The sequence below is a fragment of the Pan paniscus genome, chromosome 2 (genome assembly GCF_029289425.2).
Source record: "Pan paniscus chromosome 2, NHGRI_mPanPan1-v2.0_pri, whole genome shotgun sequence".
Taxonomy (NCBI): Eukaryota; Metazoa; Chordata; class Mammalia; order Primates; family Hominidae; genus Pan; species Pan paniscus.
The window spans coordinates 104610682-104628523 of NC_085926.1; the positions used below are offsets into that span (position 1 = coordinate 104610682).

At 35.6% G+C, this 17842-nt stretch overlaps 1 protein-coding gene across 7 annotated transcripts in view; it reads right to left on the reverse strand.

Moving 5' to 3' along the window:
• LOC129397422 (ATP synthase subunit a-like) overlaps window positions 1-17842 on the reverse strand; it is a 903826-nt gene that overhangs the window by 290102 nt on the left and 595882 nt on the right. The gene's annotated exons all lie outside the window — the stretch shown is intronic.

Here is a 17842-nt window from a genome sequence, read left to right on the forward strand (position 1 = left end):
TCAAAGAGAAAATATATTAATAAACCTTATTTGATAACAGTTATGAGATGAAAATGTTATCATCACGCATTACTAGTAGGAATGTAAATGAAAACATGTTTTTGTAAAAATTATTGTAAAGAATACCAAGAACCCCAAAAACCATAAAAATGTTAATGACCATTTGACCCTTTCAGAGAATTTATTATTCAGAAACAAACCAAATGATGGAAAACCTTTTATTTCCAAGTTAAGGCTCATTCCTGAGCTCCAGACATATCTACCTTGCTGACAATCAGACAGCTCTACTAGTGCATTTGGCAGGCATTCAAATTCAACATGTTTGAAATTAAACTTATTCCTCTTTGGAAATATGACTCCTAGTTAGGTGTCAGAGTATATTCTTTCTTAGTTAACACAACCAGCATCCATTCAATTGTCTACATGAGAAACATGGGCGCTATCTTCAAATCCCGCCTCTCTACTTCATTGGACTCATCAATTAAATACAAAGCTCCTTTCATTTTACCAATTCCAATTGTTTCTTTCCATCTCCTCTTTTATTATCTTTGCCCAAGGGTCTAGCATCCCTCACTTGAATTGCTTCAATTGCCTCCACTTTTAGCTTATCAGTTCCATATTGTACAAACCAAAAGATACTTCTACAAGACAAATTTATCATGTCCTTCTCCTGAATAAGTCTTTCCAGTATTTTCTTATCACTATTTCTTATTGCTTCTTAACTTAGCTTAAAAGGCAAAATGTTGTCCACTCTAGGACTCTTCCATACTTTTTATTCTCTGTGCTAGGCAGGTTCTCTAATTCTTCTGGGCCTTATCACTTGATTTACCCACTATTTGGAAGGATATACTCATCCCATATCTCCCTCTTCTGGCTGATTCCTACCCATCTATTAGGTTTCTGCTTAAGTATTACTTCCTCTGGAAAACCTTAGTAGACAATATTCCTTAGCACAATATATCTTTCCTCTTACATTATTTGTAATAATAAATGTTTTAATTAATAATAAACTAACTTTCTGAAATACTAGACTCTAGGAAGGCTAGCGTTATTTCTATCATGCCTGTTAACGTATGCTTAATGCCTAGTACACTAAGAAAATGGGAAATAATTGTGGAATGAAAGAACAATGCAGTCACCAAAACATAATATATACATATATAATATATATATCAAGTATAAGATATGTATAAGATTAAGTATAAGATATCTATATCTTATTCTTACATAAGCTATACATATATGTATATATAGATACTTATATAAGATATACACATGCATATATTATATACACATATACGTATAATATATAATATATACATATATTGGGATTTATAATGTAAATCCCATTATATCTACTGATACTTATATTTATTTAAGATATACATATGTATCTCACATATATTTAAGATATACATATGTATACATATATTTAAGATACATATGTATATTTAAGATAAACATATATATACGTATACATTTGTTGTCTTTTGACAACAAAAGCAATCACAGTCAATATCAGAAGTAATACAGAAAAGTGAGTACTCATATATTTTAGGGGAAATGTGAATTGCTTCAAATTTTAGATTCAGTAACCTAGCAATGTCTATTAAAATTTAAAAAAAATACTCTCTTTGGAGTAGTAATTTTAGTTTTGGAAATATATCATGCAGGCCCACAAGCTCTGAGATATGAGAACCTATGTACAAAACATTTATGAAAGCATTGTTTGTAGTGGCCAACAAAAGAAAAATAATAACAAATAAAAATGCTATTCCTTGAAACACACATATATTCATCATTAAGGATATAGTAAGTTATTCTTTAAGTTTTATGTTGTTTTTAATTGAACCATAATAATTGTACAGCCAGGCACAGTGGCACACTCCTATATTCCTACATACTCAGGAAGCTGAGGCAGGATGATTGCTTGAGCTCAGGAGTTCCAGACTAGCCCAGGAAACATAGAAAAATTCTGTTTCAAAATATGGGCAAACAACTACAAAAAATTGTAAATATTTATGGTATATAATGTCATGTTTTGATACAGGCATATATTGTGTATTCATCAAATCAAGATAATTAGCATATCGATCACCTCACACATTTATCATTTTTTTTAGTGAGAGCATTCAAAATCCCCTCTTCTAGCTATTTAAAAATATGCAATGCATTATTCTTAACTATAGTCACCCTACTGTGAACTGGAACACCAGAACTTATTTCTCCTACATAACTGTAGCGTTGTATCTGTTAACCAGCCTTTCCCCATCCATCTCTCTATTCTCCCTAACCTCTAATATCTACTCCATAGTCCTATGAGATCAATTTTTTTAAATTCCACATATGAGCTAGATCATGCAATACTTGTTCTTCTGTGCTTGGCTCACTTCATGTAACATAATACCCTCTAGGATCATTTCTATTGCTGCAAATGAAAGAATTTTACTCTTTTTTAATGCTGAATAGTATTCCATTGTTTATAAATACATTTTCTAATCCACTGAGGGACATCTGTGTTGATTCCATATCTTGGCTATTGTGAATAATGCTGCAATAAACATGAAAGTACAAACATCTCTTTGAAATCCTGATTTCATTTCCTTTCAGCATATACCCACTAGTGGGATTGTGGGATCATATGGTAGTTCTATTTTCAATTTTTTGAGGAACACTCACACTGTTGTTCCTAAGGACTATACTAATTTATATTCCTACCAACAGTGTACACGAGTTTTCCTTTCTCCACATCTTTACCAGCTTGATTATTTTTTGTCTTTTTGAGACTAGCCATTCTAACTGGGGTGAGATGCTATCTCAGTGATTTTGATTAGAATTTTCCTTATGATTAGTGATGCTGAGGCATTTTTTAATTTATCTTTTGTCAATTTGTATGCCTTCTTTTGAGAAATGTCTTCTTTTGCCACTTCGTTCTGCTTATTATTATTATTGCTATTGAGTTTCTTATATATTCTGGATGTTAACCTTTGTGAGTTATATACTTTGCAAACATTTTGTCTCATTCTATAGGTTGTCTCTTCAGTCTGTTAGGAGTTTCCTTTGCTGTGCAGAGCTTTTTTGTTTGATGCAATTCCATTTGCCTAATTTTGCTTTTGTTGCCTGTGCTTTTGAGGCTCTATCCAAAAAATTCTTGCTCAGACCAATGTCCTAAAGGATTTTCCCTAAGTTTTCTTTTTATTTATATAGCTTGGGGTCTTACTCATAAGTATTTACTCCATTTTGAGTTGATTTTTGTATATGGTAAGAGATAGGGGACTAGTTTAACTCTTCTTCATGTGGATATTCCGTTTCCTAGCTGAAAAGACCATCCTTTCTCCAATGTGTGTTCTTGGCAATTTTGTAAAAAAAAATAAGTTGGCTGTAAATGCATGAAATTATTTCTGAATTCTCTATTCTGGTCCATTGTTATAGTGTCTGTTCTCATGTCAGTACTTTGCTGTCTTGATTTCTATACCTTTGTAATACATTTTGAAGTTAGGTTGTGGGATGCCTCCAGTTTTATTCTTTTTGTTTAAGATTGCTTTGGCTATTCATTGTCTTTTGTGGTTTCATACAAATTTTAGGATTTTTTTTCTATTTCTGTGAAGAGTGTCACTGGTATTTTGATAAGGATTGTATTGACTCTATGGATTGCCAAAGAATCAAAACATACTACTAGAGAAAATCACCTAACCACAAAGGAAGACACTAAGGAAAAAAGGGAGAAATGATCTACCAAACAATGAGCAAAAACATAAGAAAATGACAACATGCGTCCTTGCTTATTAATAGTTATGTTGAATGTAAATGGATTAAATTATCCAATTAAAAGACAGAGTGACTGAATGGATTTTAAAAATGACTTAATTATCTGCTACCTATAAGAGACTCACTTCACCTGTAGGGACATACATAGACTGAAGGTGAAGGGATGGAAAAATATATTCCATGCAAATGGAAATCAATAAGGGGCAGGAGTGGCTATACTTATACCAGATAAAATAGACTTTATTAGCAAAAACTGCAAAAAGAGACAAAGAAAGTCATTATATGATGATAAAGGGGTAAACACAGCAAGAATATTTACTAAGGTAGAAATATATATACACCTAACATCAGAGCTCAACCTAAACATATAAAGGAAATATTAAAAGACCTAAAGGGAGAGATCAACTGCAATACAATAATAGCAGTGGAGTTGAACAACCCACTTTCAATAAGGGACAGATCACCTAGGAAGAAAATCAACCAAGAAGCATCAGAACTAAACCAGGTTCAAGATCAAATGGACCTGAAAGATATTTACAAGGCATTTCATCTAATGGTTGCAGAATATACACTCTTAACAGGACATGGAACATTCTGTAGGATAGATCATTTGTTAGGCTACAAAATAAGTATTAAAAAATTTTTAAAAAATCAAAATTATAGCAAGTTTTTCTTACTACCACGATGGAATAAAAGTAGAAATCACTAATAGGTGGAACTTTGAGAACTATACAAATACATGAAAATTAAACAATATGATCCTTAAAAACCAATGGGTCAATGAATAAAATTAAAAAAATTTCTCGGGGGGAGGAGCCAAGATGGCCGAATAGGAACAGCTCCGGTCTACAGCTCCCAGCGTGAGCGACGCAGAAGATGGTTGATTTCTGCATTTCCATCTGAGGTACCGATTCATCTCACTAGGGAGTGCCAGACAGTGGGTGCAGGTCAGTGGGTGCATGCACCGTGCGTGAGCCGAAGCAGGGTGAGGCATTGCCTCACTTGGGAAGCGCAAGGGGTCAGGGAGTTCCCTTTCTGAGTCAAAGAAAGGGGTGACGGACGGCACCTGGAAAATCGGGTCACTCCCACCCGAATACTGCACTTTTCCCACGGGCTTAAAAAACGGCGCACCAAGAGATTATATCCTGCACCTGGCTCCGAGGGTCCTACGACCACGGAGTCTCACTGATTGCTAGCACAGCAGTCTGAGATCAAACTGCAAGGCAGCAGCGAGGCTGGGGGAGGGGTGCCCGCCATTGCCCAGGCTTGATTAGGTAAACAAAGCAGCCAGGAAGCTCGAACTGGGTGGAGCCCACCACAGCTCAAGGAGGCCTGCCTGCCTCTGTAGGCTCCACCTCTGGGGGCAGGGCACAGACAAACAAAAAGACAGCAGTAACCTCTGCAGACTTAAATGTCCCTGTCTGACAGCTTTGAAGAGAGCAGTGGTTCTCCCAGCACGCAGCTGGAGATCTGAGAACGGGCAGACTGCCTCCTCAAGTGGGTCCCTGACCCCTGACCCCCGGGCAGCCTAACTGAGAGGCACCCCCCAGCAGGGGCACACTGACACCTCACACGGCAGGGTATTCCAACAGACCTCCAGCTGAGGGTCCTGTCTGTTAGAAGGAAAACTAACAAACAGAAAGGACATCCACACCAAAAACCCATCTGTACATCACCATCATCAAAGACCAAAAGTAGATAAAACCACAAAGATGGGGAAAAAACAGAACAGAAAAACGGGAAACTATAAAAAGCAGAGCGCCTCTCCTCCTCCAAAGGAACGCAGTTCCTCACCAGCAACGGAACAAAGCTGGATGGAGAATGACTTTGACGAGCTGAGAGAAGAAGGCTTCAGACGATCAAATTACTCTGAGCTATGGGAGGACATTCAAACCAAAGGCAAAGAAGTTGAAAACTTTGAAAAAAATTTAGAAGAATGTATAACTAGAATAACCAATACAGAGAAGTGCTTAAAGGAGCTGATGGAGCTGAAAACCAAGGCTTGAGAACTACGTGAAGAATGCAGAAGCCTCAGGAGCCGATGTGATCAACTGGAAGAAAGGGTATCAGTGATGGAAGATGAAATGAATGAAATGAAGCAAGAAGGGAAGTTTAGAGAAAAAAGAATAAAAAGAAATGAGCAAAGCCTCAAAAAAATATGGGACTATGTGAAAAGACCAAATCTACGTCTGATTGGTGTACCTGAAAGGGACGGGGAGAATGGAACCAAGTTGGAAAACACTCTGCAGGATATTATCCAGGAGAACTTCCCCAATCTAGCAAGGCAGGCCAACATTCAGATTCAGGAAATACAGAGAACACCACAAAGATACTCCTCGAGAAGAGCAACTCCAAGACACATAATTGTCAGATTCACCAAAGTTGAAATGAAGGAAAAAATGTTAAGGGCAGCCAGAGAGAAAGGTCGGGTTACCCTCAAAGGGAAGCCCATCAGACTAACAGCGGATCTCTCGGCAGAAACCCTACAAGCCAGAAGAGAGTGGGGGCCAATATTCAACATTCTTAAAGAAAAGAATTTTCAACACAGAATTTCATATCCAGCCAAACTAAGCTTCATAAGTGAAGGAGAAATAAAATACTTTACAGACAAGCAAATGCTGACCGATTTTGTCACCACCAGGCCTGCCCTAAAAGAGCTCCTGAAGGAAGCACTAAACATGGAAAGGAACAACCGGTACCAGCCGCTGCAAAATCATGCCAAAATGTAAAGACCATCGAGACTAGGAAGAAACTGCATCAACTAACGAGCAAAATCACCAGCTAACATCATAATGATGGGATCAAATTCACACATAACAATATTAACTTTAAATGTAAATGGACTAAATGCTCCAATTAAAAGACACAGACTGGAAAATTGGATAAAGAGTCAAGACCCATCAGTGTGCTGTATTCAGGAAACCCATCCCACGTGCAGAGACACACATAGGCTCAAAATAAAAGGATGGAGGAAGATCTACCAAGCCAATGGAAAACAAAAAAAGGCAGGGGTTGCAATCCTAGTCTCTGATAAAACAGACTTTAAACCAACAAAGATCAAAAGAGACAAAGAAGGCCATTACATAATGGTAAAGGGATCAATTCAACAAGAAGAGCTAACTACCCTAAATATATATGCACCCAATACAGGAGCACCCAGATTCATAAAGCAAGTCCTGAGTGACCTAAAAAGTGACTTAGACTCCAACACATTAATAATGGGAGACTTTAACACCCCACTGTCAACATTAGACAGATCAACGAGACAGAAAGTTAACAAGGATACCCAGGAATTGAACTCAGCTCTGCACCAAGCGGACCTAATAGACATCTACAGAACTCTCCACCCCAAATCAACAGAATATACATTTTTTTCAGCACCACACCACACCTATTCCAAAATTGACCACATACTGGGAAGTAAAGCTCTCCTCAGCAAATGTAAAAGAACAGAAATTATAACAAACTATCTCTCAGACCACAGTGCAATCAAAGTAGAACTCAGGGTTAAGAATCTGACTCAAAACCGCTCAAGTACATGGAAACTGAACAACCTGCTCCTGAATGACTACTGGGTACATAACGAAATGAAAGCAGAAATAAGATGTTCTTTGAAACCAACGAGAACAAAGACACAACATACCAGAATCTCTGGGACGCATTCAAAGCAGGGTGTAGAGGGAAATTTATAGCACTAAATGCCCACAAGAGAAAGCAGGAAAGATCCAAAATTGACACTCTAACATCACAATTAAAAGAACTAGAAAAGCAAGAGCAAACACATTCAAAAGCTAGCAGAAGGCAAGAAATAACTAAAATCAGAGCAGAACTGAAGGAAATAGAGACACAAAAAACCCTTCAAAAAATTAATGAATCCAGGAGCAGGTTTTTTGAAAGGATCAACAAAACTGATAGACCACTAGCAAGACTAATAAAGAAAAAAAGAGAGAAGAATCAAATAGATGCAATAAAAAATGATAAAGCGGATGTCACCACTGATCCCACAGAAATACAAACTACCATCAGAGAATACTACAAACACCTCTATGCAAATAAACTAGAAAATCTAGAAGAAATGGATAAATTCCTGGACACATACACTCTCCCAAGACTAAACCAGGAAGAAGTTGAATCTCTGAATAAACCAATAACAGGAGCTGAAATTGTGGCAATAATCAATAGCTTACCAACCAAAAAGAGTCCAGGACCAGATGGATTCACAGCCGAATTCTACCAGAGGTACAAGGAGGAACTGGTACCATTCCTTCTGAAATTATTCCAATCAATAGAAAAAGAGGGAATCCTCCCTAACTCATTTTATGAGGCCAGCATCATTCTGATACCAAAGCCAGGAAGAGACACAACAAAAAAAGAGAATTTTAGACCAATATCCTTGATGAACATTGATGCAAAAATCCTCAATAAAATACTAGCAAAACGAATCCAGCAGCACATCAAAAAGCTTATCCACCATGATCAAGTGGGCTTCATCCCTGGGATGCAAGGCTGGTTCAATATATGCAAATCAATAAATGTAATCCAACATATAAACAGAGCCAAAGACAAAAACCACATGATTATCTCAATAGATGCAGAAAAAGCCTTTGACAAAATTTAACAACCTTTCATGCTAAAAACTCTCAATAAATTAGGTATTGATGGGACGTATTTCAAAATAATAAGAGCTATCTATGACAAACCCACAGCCAATATCATAATGAATGGGCAAAAACTGGAAGCATTCCCTTTGAAAACTGGCACAAGACAGGGATGCCCTCTCTCACCACTCCTATTCAACATAGTGTTGGAAGTTCTGGCCAGGGCAATTAGGCAGGAGAAGGAAATAAAGGGTATTCAATTAGGAAAAGAGGAAGTCAAATTGTCCCTGTTTGCAGATGACATGATTGTATATCTAGAAAACCCCATTGTCTCAGCCCAAAATCTCCTTAAGCTGATAAGCAACTTCAGCAAAGTCTCAGAATACAAAATCAATGTACAAAAATCACAAGCATTCTTATACACCAACAACAGACAAACAGAGAGCCAAATCATGAGTGAACTCCCATTCACAACTGCTTCAAAGAGAATAAAATACCTAGGAATCCAACTTACAAGGGATGTGAAAGACCTCTTTAAGGAGAACTACAAACCACTGCTCAAGGAAATAAAAGAGGATACAAACAAATGGAAGAACATTCCATGCTCATGGGTAGGAAGAATCAATATCATGAAAATGGCCATACTGCCCAAGGTAATTTACAGATTCAATGCCATCCCCATCAAGCTACCAATGACTTTCTTCACACAGTTGGAAAAAACTACTTTAAAGTTCATATGGAACCAAAAAAGAGCCTGCATCGCCAAGTCAATCCTCAGCCAAAAGAACAAAGCTGGAGGCATCACACTACCTGACTTCAAACTATACTACAAGGCTACAGTAACCAAAACAGCATGGTACTGGTACCAAAACAGAGATATAGATCAATGGAACAGAACAGAGCCCTCAGAAATAACGCCGCATATCTACAACCATCTGATCTTTGACAAACCTGAGAAAAACAAGCAACGGGGAAAGGATTCCCTATTTAATAAACGGTGCTGGGAAAACTGGCTAGCCATATGTAGAAAGCTGAAACTGGATCCCTTCCTTACACCTTATACAAAAATCAATTCAAGATGGATTAAAGACTTAAACGTTAGACCTAAAACCATAAAAACCCTAGAAGAAAACCTAGGCATTACCATTCAGGACATAGGCATGGGCAAGGACTTCATGTCTAAAACACCAAAAGCAATGGCAACAAGAGACAAAATTGACAAATGGGATCTAATTAAACTAAAGAGCTTCTGCACAGCAAAAGAAACTACCATCAGAGTGAACAGGCAACCTACAACATGGGAGAAAATTTTCGCAACCTACTCATCTGACAAAGGGCTAATATCCAGAATCTACAATGAACTCCAATAAATTTACAAGAAAAAAACAAACAACCCCATCAAAAAGTGGGCGAAGGACATGAACAGACACTTCTCAAAAGAAGACATTTATGCAGCCAAAAAATACATGAAAAAATGCTCATCATCACTGGCCATCAGAGAAATGCAAATCAAAACCACTATGAGATATCATCTCACACCAGTTAGAATGGCAATCATTAAAAAGTCAGGAAACAACAGGTGCTGGAGAGGATGTGGAGAAATAGGAACACTTTTACACTGTTGGTGGGACGGTAAACTAGTTCAACCATTGTGGAAGTCAGTGTGGCGATTCCTTAGGGATCTAGAACTAGAAATACCATTTGACCCAGCCATCCCATTACTGGGTATATACCCAAATGACTATAAATCATGCTGCTATAAAGACACATGCACACGTATGTTTATTGCAGCATTATTCACAATAGCAAAGACGTGGAACCAACCCAAATGTCCAACAATGATAGACTGGATTAAGAAAATGTGGCACATATACACCACGGAATACTATGCAGCCTTAAAAAATGATGAGTTCATGTCCTTTGTAGGGACATGGATGAAATTGGAAATCATCATTCTCAGTAAAGTATCGCAAGAACAAAAAACCAAACACCTCATATTCTCACTCATAGGTGGGAATTGAACAATGAGATCACGTGGACACAGGGAAGGGAATATCACACTCTGGGGACTGTTGTGGGGTGGGGGGAGGGGGGAGGGAGAGCATCGGGAGATATACCTAATGCTAGATGACGAGTTAGTGGGTGCAGCGCACCAGCATGGCACATGTATACATATGTAACTAACCTGCACAATGTGCACATGTACCCTAAAACTTAAAGTATAATACAAAAAAAGATAAAATTAAAGCTGAAATAAATTAAAATGTATTTTTTTGAAGTAAAAAAAAAAAAAAAATTTCTCAAGACAAATGAAAACAGAAACACAACATACCAAAACCTGTGGTATAGAGCAAAAGTAGTTTTAAGAGGGAAGTTCATAGTAATAGATATCTACATCAAAAAAGTAGATAGATCTTAATTATACTACTTAATGTTGCATCTCCAGGAACTATAAAACATGAGCAACTAAGCCCAAAATTAGCAGAAGAAAAAATAATAATGAAGAACGTAACAGAAATCAGATAGAGACTAAAAATAATTTAGAAGACCAATGAAATGAAGAGGTGGTTTTTTAAAAAGATAAACAAAATTGACCAACATTTAGGTAAACTAAGGAAAAGAAGGTGAGACCCAAATAAATGAAATCAGGGTGAAAAAGGAAATATTTCAACTAATATCACACAAATATAAAGGATCTTTAGAGGTGATTATGAACAACTATATGCTAACAAATTTGAAAACCTACAAGAAATGGGTATATTCCTGAACACATACAACCTATCAAAGTTGAATCATAAAGAAACAGAAAACCTGAATAGACCAACAAAGAGTAATGAGATTGAATCAGTAATAAAAATTCCCCTCAAAAAAAAAAAAAACCCCAGGACTTGATTACATCAATACCGAATTACATCAAACATTTAAAAAACTAATACCAATTCTTCTCAAACTACTCTGAAAAAAGTGAAGAGGATGGAATTATCCCACACTTATTCTTTGAGGCTAGCACTATCCTGATACCAAAACCATACAAGAACACAACAAATAAAGAAAACTACAGACTAATATCCCTGATGAACATAGATGAAATATTCTCAGAAAAATACTAGCAAACTGAATTCAACAGCACATTAAAATGATCATCCACCATGACCAAATGAGATTAATCCCAGGCTTATAAGAATGGTTTAACATATGCAAATCAATAAACTTTATATCATATTAACAGAACAAGGATAAAAACCATATAATCAATTCAATAGACATAGGAAAAACATTTGATAAGTTTAACACCCCTTTATGATTAAAATCCTCAACAAATTACGTGTACAAGAAATGCACCTCAACATAATAAAGGCCATATATGACAAATCCACAGCTAACATTATACTGAATGCGGAAAAGTTAAAAGCTTTTTCTCTAAGATCTGGAACTAGACAAGGATGCCCACTTTCACCACTTTCTTTTTCAGCAGTGTACTGGTTGAATTATTTTTTGCACAAATTACATTATCATTATGCAGCTATCACAAACAAAAAGATGGATCAACATTTTAGACTTAGAATGATGTTTTGAGAAATGAAGCGAATAAAGCAAGTTCACATGGAAAAGAAAGCATCAACAATATAAATAACCATATAGATAAGCATACATATATAGGCATAAAGAAATAATAGAATAATATTCAAATGGTCAGCATTAGTTATCATAAAGTGTTAGGATTAAGAGGCATAAGGAATGATTATTAAATTTCTCATTATACATCTCTGTATTATTTGACTTATTACAAAAATCTAATAAGGAAGGAAATATGCATATGAAAATAAAGTGTATTAATAACATGAAAATCATGATTATTATTTTCTACGTACCTTGAAATATGCTATTTTTACAATATGTATTTTAAAAGTGGAAAACATAAATAAAACAATGATATCTTACATCTCTGTTTAAGTTGGTTAAAACTGAATCTGTAAGTGTCTCTGGTCATTTGTTTGTCAAAGTATTTTCATATTGCTCCATACATCTTTTCAGCTGATCAAAAATCTGAGTCCTCTGAAATCGTTTCCTGACCCTTTAAGCCTCCTGCTTGAGTTCCTGCCTCCTGAGCACATATCTTCCCCTGAAGTCTCTCTTTATTAGGCATTTACTCTCTCACATGGCACATACCTAAGGGGGCAGGGATGGGGTGCAAGTTTTTATTTTCATTTTTCTTATTGTAGATTTCTACAATTCTGCTCTCCCTCATTCACATGAAACTAGCAACAAGGAAAAGGGAAGGGGAGATTCTTGACCCATCTCTTTCAAAAATATTTTTTTGCTCTATCTCAGCTATCTACTGTTAATACTAGAATCTTTACCACCTCTGAAATCACAAATCACATAAAATCTGTATTCTGATTACCATTTCTTATCCTTCAAGCTCACTTACTCTATTATCACCATTACCATGGTTCATCTTCCAATTCAATAACTCTAGCACGTTTTATTGACCATCATTCTTTTCATTTTTTGACTCTCCTTATTTAGCTTGGATAACAAAGTTCATCATTATAAAATTGGCCTTGAAAATAACTTAAATTTCCTTGCCACTTTCTTCTACTTCACTGATCTGAGTAAAATGCCAACTCTGGATGACCCTTCAATTATCTTTCTTCTTTCTACCTTCCTTAAGCCAATGAACACTGCAGGAGAAAATTTACTCTTCGACCTACACCAATCTTGCTTTTTTTTCACCAATTTCACCAGCAGTTACAAGAAAATGCTTTTGCTGAAATCAGAAATAACTTTTATGTTGCTAAACTCAACATACACTCTTCTTCAGTCCTCATCAGATATTTTAGTAAAATTCAATACTACCAATTATTACCTCCATCTTGAAAATCTCTTTTTCCTTGGCTCCTTTTTTTCCTTCTTTTTCTCGCTTCACTGGCTTTACCCTATCAGTTGCCTTTTCCAGAAACTTCTTTGCAGCCTCTTACTGCTTCAGTCTCTTGGAATTCAGGCCTTGGCTCTCTTCTTGCTCTGGATTGTGTTCTGAGGTGATATCATCCTTTTAGACGTCATTGAGACGCCCCAAAACCATGAATCTAGTCCTAATCATTTTTCTCTCAAAACTTAAGTACTCAGTTACCTAGTTCTGTATCATTTGTCTATTTTTTGACATATCCAAACCTGAAATAGTCATCTTTTTCTCATCCCTAACTTGCTTTTACTGCAGTCTCCTTCTACCAGCAATTTGCTCTTGCATCTACTCAGTTGTTTATGCCAAAATGTGGAATCACCATTTATATGACTCACTCTCATTCCTCATATCTAATTCAATATTATCTATAAAATATGTATGCAATTTGTTGCAATAATTGGTTTATATTCTTCACTCACTATCTGTTTTAAAACTATACATACACATCCCTTGTGCATGATTTTGTCGTATTACACTAGAGTAGCCAAACTGTACTTCCCCACCCAGTGTTATGCTTGCTCATGTGATTTCCTTTAACTAATGGAATGTAGGTAGATACAACATATGCCCCATCTAACACAAGAATTAATATAAAGCAAGTAAAAGCAAGGATTGATTGGTTGAATTGATTGGTTGTGGAAAGCAACCAATCAGACTGATTGCAGGCCATTACTTTATTTGCATTGGGTGTACACCAAGTGGCCAATGGAAAACCTCTAGAGGGTATTTGGATCCCAGAAGATCTGTAACCAGGGTCCTTGAGTGGCTGCTCCTGCCAGCTCCCACCCTTCAGAGTGTACTTTCATTTTCAATAAATCTCTGCTTTGATTGCTTTGTTCTTTCCTTGCTTTGCTGTATGTTTTATCCAATTCTTTGTTCAAAACGTCAAGAACCTGGACAACTTGCAGTCAAGACCCTTCACCAGCAACAACATACTCTGTCTTTTTTTCCTTCTAAAATATTGAAAGCTTCATAAAGGTAAAGGTAGAGTCTTTATTTTGCTTATCCATAGTTGTATGCTGCAAATAAATTCAGTGTTTAGGTCCAAGTTCCTGAGAGTATATTGATTTGTTGAGTTCTTGATAGTATTTGTTCTTGTTGAATTCCTATAATTATATCCAATACTGATTAAGGATGAATGGCATTAATTTAAATAACAGCCAAAAGAACTTGAATGATTTTTTTTTATTTCTCCAGTGGTTAGATGAAGAAATGAAAATGATTGATAAGGTATTTAAGGAGAGAAAAACAAGAGAAATTTAACGTGTTAAAATATTAAAACCTAAGTAAAAGATATATGTATATTATTTTAGTATGAATAACTAAAATTGTAAAATGTATCTAGTGATTTTAACACATATCTTGAAAATATAAAAGTAGTCATTTGTACATTCAGGGAAAGGAACAAGCTTTGAGTATAAAAATCTTAATTATATGATTTTATGATTTCCTGTCACTAAAGTGATAATCTTCCCCACATACTTTCTGGGAAAGCTAGCAATGGAAATGCACCAGTCATGGTTTATTTGGAACTTCATCTGGAAGTCTTTTATGACTGAAGAAAATCAGCAGGGAAAATACTCAGACTTGATTAAGTGCCTGATGGTTGTTACAGCTGGTGAACCTATTATAGACCTGACTCATGTGCATACTGTTGGTTCAAATCTAACCCATCCCATATGGAAACTCCTATTCTTTCATTATTATTTGCTCATAGGCACACTGGGATGTTATTCAACCTAATTCTGGACTGCAGTTAACTATGCTACAATCTTTTCTCTCAAGAAAATGACTTATTGTAGAATTCCTGATCACAAGGATGAGTGACCCAAGGTTCATATTTTCAAATTAACTGCAAACTATGGTAAAAATTCCTGAATTAGAAACCAAAATGAATTGTATTTTCCTATTTCCTATCTCCTCTGCCACTTCCACATTGGGAAGAAACTTCCTTTACTTTTCTAAGACTCCATTTTTTTTTTTTTTTACTAAAAAGAAAGAATGTCTACTTTATTATTTTTTATTTATTCAAAAAAGCAAATAAATACATAACATAATGAGAGGATATATGTGAAAGTACCTTGCAAAATTTAAAGACTGACTACTATTCGTACAGCACATTATTATACATTTCCTTACTCTGTCTTGGCCAGGTTGCTGCCCAAATATGTTAACAGAACGTAGACTATTAAAGATATATACTTCGAGAATCAATATTTCTTAATTTTCATGATTTTAACATGATGGACTAAAATTTGAGCCACTTTAATAAGAAATTTCTGAGTTGATTACAACTGTTTTGTGTGCATTTTATTTTTTGAAATGATATTTATGTTTCAAAACTAAAAACGACACAAAAATGGCTGGACACAGTGGCTCACGCCTGCAATCCCAGCGCTTTGGGAGGCTGAGGCGGGTGGATCACGAGGTCAGGAGATTGAGACCATCCTGGCCAACATGGTGAAACCCCGTCTCTACTAAAAATACAAAAAAAAATAGCTGGGCATTTTGGCGCATTCCTGTAGTCCCAGCTACTCAGGAGGCTGAGGCAGGAGAATAGATTGAACCTCACTTGCGGAGGTTGCAGTGAGCCGATATTGCACCACTGCACTCCAGCCTGGTGACAGAGCGAGACTCGACCTCAAAAAAAAAAAAAAAAAAAAACTACACAAAAATGTATCCTTCTAAGAAATCTTGTTCTCACATCAGGAAGCATTTATTCTGTTTCCCCATCACCATTATATTGTATTTCTCTAGTAAAACAGAATAGCATAGATGTGTGTGTGTGTGTGTGCGTGTGTGTGTGTGTATGAGATTTATTATGAGAATTGGCTTATGTGACTATGGAAGTTGAGAAATCCCACAATTTGTGTTCCGCAATCTGAAGAACCAAGAAAGCAAGTGGTATAATTCCATCAGAGTCTGACTGCCTGAGAACCAAAAGAACCAACGTGTCTAAGGGCAAAAGAACATGGATGTTTTGGTTCAAGCAGGAAGAGTAAATTTGTCCTTCTTCTACCTTTTTATTCTACATGGGCTCTCAACAGATTATGGGTGATGCTCATTCACAGTGATGAAGGCCATCTTTACTCAGTCTACTGATTCAAATGCTAAACTTTACTGGAAACATTTCACAGACAAACCCCAAAATGGGGTTTTATCAGTTATATGGGCATCTGTAAGGGATACCCAAATAACTAGTAAAACACACAAAATTAAGCATCACAACTACCATCCCCCAAGGCAAACTATTTTATTAGTTTCTATTATAAAATCCCAGGCTTTCTTTGTATAAACACAAACAAATATAAATATATATTCTTATTTGCTCTCTACATTGAGATTGAGATCACTACCCATTATTTTATTTAGTTTGTATTTGCCTGACATACCTGGGCCATCATCTTCTATTTATGTTTAACCATTCTGAAACTATTTGCTTTAGGGATATCACTTCTAAAGCAGAAAGTTGATTTTGCTTTTTAACCCACATTAACAATCTTTTAATAGTTAAGTCCACTTGTATTTATTGAAAAAGATATATGGCAGTCTTTCAGATTTTGTTATATAACAGAGAGCATGCAAATATAATATTTATGCATATCTCTCTATATATTTATGTGAATGTGTATATGTGAAGTTACATATATAACTTATGCATGTTTGTATGCATATATGTATATGTATGTGTGCGTGTGTGTCTATCTGTATGGCCTGTTTGTCTCTTTTTGCAGTTCCACTGAAATTTTGAAAGTTTTGCGTTTTTTTAGTGGTTAACTTTATACTTATACTTGGATACAAGACCCTTAGACTTTCTTGCTTTAGATGACATCTCTTTGTTATTTCTTATGGAGAACAATACAATTAGCTCCAATCCTCTTTCCTTCCATTCTCTCATCTCCTTTGTCATATAATTATCTTTCTTACTGGATGATAACCTTTGTTCTCTTAAATGTGCTAAAACTTACACCACTTTGTTTAAGTGACATTCTTTAACCCAATCCTTACTGGTAGGTAATCAGTGAGTTTATTCTACTTTGAATGTTTGTTCTCCCTTTTCCTCAATTACTATTAGTATTTATATCATTTCTACATCTCAGAGCACTTAAAACTTACATTCCATTTTTTAATCTTTTAGCTTCACTTTTTTTTGCTTAGATTTGCAATTAAATATATTCAATGCTTACTACTAGTTTTGTGTGTGTGTGTGTGCATTTTTGTTTGTTTTGTTTTGTTTTTGCTAAAATATCCTTGATTCACTAGGGCACTCTAGAACTTTTCTCACAGAGAGCTTATGAAAACAATATTCCCAGAATTTTGCATTGAAATTCTATATTTGTAGACTTTACATTTGAAGAACAACTTGCTTGGACATAAAATCCCTGGCCCACATATCCTGTGAACACCACTGTAGTGTATATATTTATAAATATATTACAATTATAAATTATTATGTATTATAAATATTATAATATAATTATAAAGGAATTACTGAATCAAATATTAAAAA